This window comes from Mandrillus leucophaeus, unplaced genomic scaffold (genome assembly GCF_000951045.1).
Source record: "Mandrillus leucophaeus isolate KB7577 unplaced genomic scaffold, Mleu.le_1.0 Scaffold117, whole genome shotgun sequence".
Taxonomy (NCBI): Eukaryota; Metazoa; Chordata; class Mammalia; order Primates; family Cercopithecidae; genus Mandrillus; species Mandrillus leucophaeus.
This window is the reverse complement of record NW_012099987.1, coordinates 3179790-3186349: the sequence shown is the minus strand read 5'-3', so window position 1 is coordinate 3186349 and position 6560 is coordinate 3179790.

Below are 6560 nucleotides of genomic sequence, written 5' to 3'. Positions count from 1 at the left end.
TGATCCGCCCGCCTCAGCCTCCCAAAGTGCTGGGATTACGGGCTTGAGCCACTGCGCCCGGCCTCTCTTTTTTTATTCTAAGCACTGAACACTATGAGAAAGAACATCGTATTGTTTTTTACGTACAATTACATAATTGTTTTATGTACAAATACATAAATTGTTGATTGCATGTCTCCCTACCCCCACGCTAGAATTTAGGTCCTATGAAAGCAGGGACCTTGCCTGTTCTGTTCACTGCTCTCCTACCGGGCTCTAGAAGAGTGGCCAGCACAAAACAGGGACTCCATAAATCATCGTTGATTACATAATAAATGAACCTACAAATACTTGTCACATGCCTCATTCAATTGATTCGAACTGCTCCCTGTGACATAATCAGGATAAAAGTATTTAAAACTATTTTGCTGATGAGCAAAAGGAAGTTGGGAAAGGTAGGGTGGTTCGCAGCTAACAAGTGGCATGCTTGTCCATGATGCAGCATGTGTCCCGTGGAGGAGACACAGCAGGATCCAGTCCTAGCCACCACCCTTTGCCTGCTGCAGGACCTTGACAAGTCATCGGCCTTCACGGCAGTTTCCTCTCTGAAAACGACACCTTCCTCATAAAATTCCGGGAGAATGACATAGATGCCTTTGGCACAATGCCTGGCACATGGTAAGCAGTACATAAATAGCTGTTCCCCATATTAATTAATGCTCATTATTCATTGACATCTATAAAGATGACACCATAATTATGACATTAGCTTAAATATTACACTCAATGCTCATAAATGCCAAAACCAGGGCTAGTGCTTGGATCTTCTGACCTTAGACCCAGCTCATCTGCCAAACGCTTCACTGTTCCCCACCACAGCCCCATCCTCCCTCTTCTCACCCAGTGGACCCTGCATGGCGGTGAAAGGGGCCCCAGCAGTGGTTCTGTGCCTCCTCGCTGTGTGCCTCTGGGGCCCAGCCCTGCCCCCTCCATTCCCCAGCACCTCCATGGCACTCTGTGGAACCTCCAATGGCAGGTCACGACCCTGTGCTGCTGGCTAGCTCAGGGGAGCCTGTTCATGGGCCCCTCCCTAAGGCCTGGGCAGCTTCCAAGAACATTTCTCTGGGTTGGGCCAGCTCCTCCCTCGGGCTCCTGGCACACATTCTGAGGAATAGCTGGAGACAAAAACTGAACAGTACATGCAAGCCTACATCTGCATCTATGTCTGAACTGGGGCAGATGGCAGAGAGGTGGCTCTCTCTGAGCTCCTAGACCTACAGCGGGCACAGTTGAGGCAGTTATGAGCTCAGGTGTCCACTCTGAGTGGAGCGCAGCTTGACTCTGCTTGCTGCATGGCAGCTATTGATCCACTCGCCACTGTGTCCCACCCCATCTTCCTCCAAAGACACTCACAGCCCTCAGCCTCCCTGTTGGTCCAGCCTTGGTAAGCCTTCTGAAGCTTTCTGCACAGGAGCTGTGTGGCCCAGATCCTCCATCACCTCCATCCCCTGCACTCCCCCACGCATCCCAGCCCCTCTGAGTAGAACAACAAACCCCAAGGCTGCCACTTCCCTCCCGGGGAACCCCTTTCTGCATCATGGGTTGACGGAGAGCTTGCACTCTGAGGTAGGCAGGGCCTTGCCCATAACTGTGGAACCTGGGGCAAACTGCTTAAATCCTCTAAGCCACATCGTATGCACCAGAATCTCCAGGGCCAGGAACAAAGACAGCAGAGTTCCACCCAGAATAGCAACAACTACCACTTATTTATATGAATGATTATTATCTCAATTTTGCAGATGAGGGAACAAACAAGAGAGAAAGGTTAAGCAACTTGTCCAAAGTCACACGATTAAATAAGTGTCAGAACCAGCTTTGAATCTAGGTAGCAAAGCTCTTGGGAGTCACACATCCTCCCGTCTGCCTCCATCAGAACCCACTGAGGTGAGTACAGTGTGGTCCACCTAATTGCCTCCCACACCCCCAGCAGGGACCAGAGACTGAGAGCCCGCAGGAGAGGAGGCAGAGCCCCTGGGCACCGGCCCAGTCCCAAGGCCTCCTGGTCCCGGGGTTCTTTGATCAGCCCTGCCAGATGTAGCATCTGCTGCTCCAAAGGTCAGGCAGGCCCCGCTTATGAGGTCCCGCCAATGGACGTGGGAGCCACTAATAAGGGCATCATGACAGATGAAGGCCAGCGTGCCAACTTCTCAGGAGATGATGCTCACACCAGGGGCACAGTGAAGGCCTGGGGAGGGGCAGCAGGCCCCTGCTGGGACTAGGTGTTCTGGGTTCCTGCCTCCACCTCTCCCATTCCTTAGAAAGTTCTGTCCTGGCCCCTTCCTTCCCTTCCCTCTGTCCTTTCTCCCTCTCTGACCACTGACCTTGGAGACCTATGACCCTGACTCTAGCTGCATGATTCCTTCCTCCCTCTAAAGCCAAGGAGAACTAAAGAAGCAGATTTGCATTCCCCGCCTCTCTACTTCCTTTGCCCATTTGACAGATGAAGTTACTGAGACCCAAGAATCACAGAACCACAGGCCCCCACAGAATGCCACTGTTAGGAGGAATTTAGAACCATGTTGCCCAGGGGTTCACAACAGGGAGCAGCACTGTCCCCTAGAAGCAGGTAGCAAAGAGCAGGGCTGTTGTGGTGGTAACGGAGCCTAGGTATGCTACTGACATTTAACAGACATGGCCGGGGAGTGCTAAATGTCCTACATGGCAGAGGACAGTTCTACACAGTGAAGAATTGTGCCACCTAACACAGTAGCACCCAACACAGAAGGCACTGCCAACAGTGCTTTCTCCCCAGTTATAGACGAAGAAATGAAATTCAATGAGGAAAAGTGATCCAGTCAAAGTTACAGTGACAGAAACTTCCAGTTGCCTTCCAGTTTCCCTTTTTCTTGTCTTCCTTAGAAAAAGAACCCCACAACCAGCCCAGTGCTACCCAGCTCAGAGGTTCCATTTCCCAACTTCCCTGCAGCTCCATGTGAGTGGTACACAAGGTCCCGTCCATGAGATTAAGGAGGTTTATTCTGCAGAACTGCCGAGAAGCCTCCCTAACTGGAAAGGTGTGCCTTTCTCCAGCCCTTCTCCTCCCACGCCTAAAATGCAGGTGCAGCTTGGGTAGCGCCTTGGGCCATAAGGCCCTGCACTAAGGATGAAGGAGCAGCAAGGTGGCTGGCGTCAGCAGTCCCCACAAAGTGGAGTCACTGCCCCAGCCCTGGACTACATATCTTCAGATGTCAGTTACATGAGAGTGAGAAACAAACTCTCTGTTGAAAGAGAGTTTCTAGTATTTGCAGCTAAATTGATCCAGCATGTAACTGGTTCAGATTAATATTATTCAAACATTTTCTGAGTGTCAAAATGTGTCAAGCAGCATGTTGGGGATGTTCGCAGACATTATTTTAGGAGAACTGGTTCTTAATTCCATGTTGCAGATAAGCTATTTAAAAAAAAAAGAGGCCTAAAAGGGAAGTAACCCCCTTTTCCAGGATAAGGAAGGAGTAAGTGGCAAAGCCAGCACTGACGCAAATCTCCAACTCCTTGACTATTGCTGCTTCTGCTTGTGGTAAGAGAAAAATTGGGGCCAAGAACGTAACTGTATGAGGATGGCACTACCCATCCTGCGTGACCAAGGCAGATGTGCTCTTGGTCAACATGGGGGCACTTTGTGACGAAAACAATCCCAGGAAGGCAACCAAAGCTCCTTTGGAGAACAAATCCAGGGTTGCTATTTGTCTAAGAGTAAGGTCACTACCACTTATTCTTCATTTAAACTCTTGGTTGCTATAACAAGGTAATGCAGGCCAGTTTTCACTGAGGACAATGAAAGGAAGGTGATCCAAAAAATTAGAAAAATATCTTCTTGAAAACACCAAAGATTACAAACCCCTGAGAAACTGCTGGGCTAGTATCTGGGAGTAAACAAGAACCCAGAGAGATAAGCCCAGTCACAAAGTGGCTTTTGTTCAAAAGGCATTTGCTTGCCTGGGAGAAACAGATGCTGGTGCAGGGCTGTGCTCTGGGTATCCCTCCCAGGGATGGAGGGAAAGAGGTGAAAACCCAGGGATTGTCAAGGGTGGGAATGCTGAAAACCCATGCCCTGCACAGAACTGAGACTATATACCCAGGATAGGTGCAACAACAGGCAGGGGGGAACCTGAAGTAAACCAGCCTTCACACAGACTTGCACCCTGGTTTCTTACCAGGAAATATCAAGCCTTGAAATTGAATTGTGGTGGTCCCAAAATGATAACATCCCCAAGCATTTGGCTGAAGCAAATAATAATACTCTCTGGATTTTGAATCCTAGACTTCAAGATATTATACCAAACTCCATGACAAAAACTCCACCCCAAGAGATAAGCCCAGCTACAAAGCTGCTTAAGCTCAGCTACAAAGCTGCTTTGTAGACTTTCTCTACCAGGGCTATGACCAGTGTTCTACTTACTTAAGGGCAAAAACACCTCATTATCATCAAAGAACCCATACGATGAGTCATTTAAGAGATGCTCTGCCACATGCTTTTTCTTCTCTTCTGAGACTTCTTTTAAAAGTATGATAAGTCTTCTCACTCTGTCTTCTATGTGTCTTACATTTGCATCTATATTTTTCATCATTAATCTCTGTGCTGCATTCCAGATAGTTTCTTAAGACCTAACTTCTAGTTCATTAATTCTCTTTTCAGCTGTATCTAAACTGCTGTTAACACCATTCTTTGAGATTCTAATTTTTTTTTCAGAGATAGAATTGATCACAGCCTGGTCACAGTCTGGGTAACGCTGAGCTGGTGGTAGAGTTATTTTTCTAAGAATAAAAAACAATGGACAACAGAAATAGATCCCAAAGTACATAAAATATGGGTATTATCAGGCAGAAACTAAAACCAACTATGCTTACTGTATTCAAAGAAATAAAAGTCTTCTCTTACATGTCTGGGTTTTTCTTAAGTCTAAGTTTTCAAATTTTGGCAGGGAATAAGTAACTATAAAAAGTGACATAGCAAGTCTGAAAAAGAACCAAATAGAAATTCTCACTCTGAAAAAACAATTAGGATCTCAAAGAATGGGGTTAACAGCAGTTTAGATACAGTCAAAAAGAGAATTAGTGAATCAGAAGTTAGGTCTTAAGAAACTATCCAGAAAGCAGCACAGAGAGATTAAGGATGAAAAATATAGATGCAAATGTAAGAGACCTAGAAGACAGAGTGAGAAGACTTAGCACACTTTTAAGAGAAGTCTCAGGAGAGAAGAAAAAGCATGCAGCAGAGCATTCCTTAAGTGACTCTATCCTATGGGTTCCTTGATGATAATGAGGTGTTTTTGCCCTTAAGTAGAACAATGGTCACAGCCCTGGTAGAGAAAGCCTAAACTTTTTCTTCTTTGTCAAATCCCTCTCCTAATTTTCAACCTGCAAAAGCCTGGGCAGAGGAAGACCTCATTAGCATCTGGCTGAAGACTGAGATGGCAGAGTTTTGCAAGACACAGGAAGGAGCATGAGGATTGGGACTCTGTTACTTTGCACAGTAGAGAGGAGTATGTGCAAGGACCAGGGTAGGAAACCAGATGTGGAAAGTATGAAGAGGTATCTGTGGGAGGGGTCTGAGGAAGCCTGGGGAACAGAATTCAGATCTGAGAGAGATCCTAAGAGCCTCTGAAGGTTTCAAGTGCACTTAACTGTTTCTCCCCAGAGTGTCTGATTTCCAGTGGCCTAGTCACCCTGACCCTCAGCTGGAATCCCACCGCCCTTCCAGGTGGTCCCATTGGAATGAAACTAAAGCAGCTCTAGACTGCATCTCCCTCATGCATGGCCTCATCTGGCCCACAGAGAACATGCACACCTCCTTAGCTTCACCATCCATAGAAGAGGAGTTGGCTCCCAACACAGGTCTTTTTTCACTTGCTCTCTTTGCTACACCTTTTCAGGCTGAAAGCCAAGGCCCTTCACATTAGACTCCTTGGGTTCATATCAAGATCCTTGAGCCTCCCAAACTCCAGGAGACACACCCCAGGTTCCTCCAAGGGGTTTCCTTGTAGACCATCTTACCAGGCTTGAGGGGAGGGGCAACCTCCCTCCCTCAGGGGTTGGCACCAAGGGGCTGGGACTCATAGCCTAGCCTCCTACAAAGAAATTCTCTCAAATTTCTCCCAAATCTCAAGCTTCTGACCCCATTTTGCCATCTCCCCAGTTCTCAACCACAGTGTGCTGCTCATATCTCATTCTATTTGTCACTGCAAGCAAATAGAGAAAAAAATTGAGAAAGAGATGGATTCTGCACGGTGCTAACAATAATAATCACCAGAAGTTCGGATTATAGGTGAGTTTTGTTTCTTTTACTTTGCGTAGTTTTCAGATTTTCTAAAATGTATTTTATAAGCAGAAAAATTAAATTTTATTTTTAAAAAAGATGTAACCTGAGCATGGCACTTTGGGAGGCCAAGGCAGGAGGATCGCCTGAGGTCAGGAGTTTAAGACCAGCCTGGACAACACAGTGAGACTCTGTCTCCACAAAAGTAAATACATAAATTATCTGGGCATGGCGGTGTGTGCCTGTAGTTCCAGCTATTTGGGAG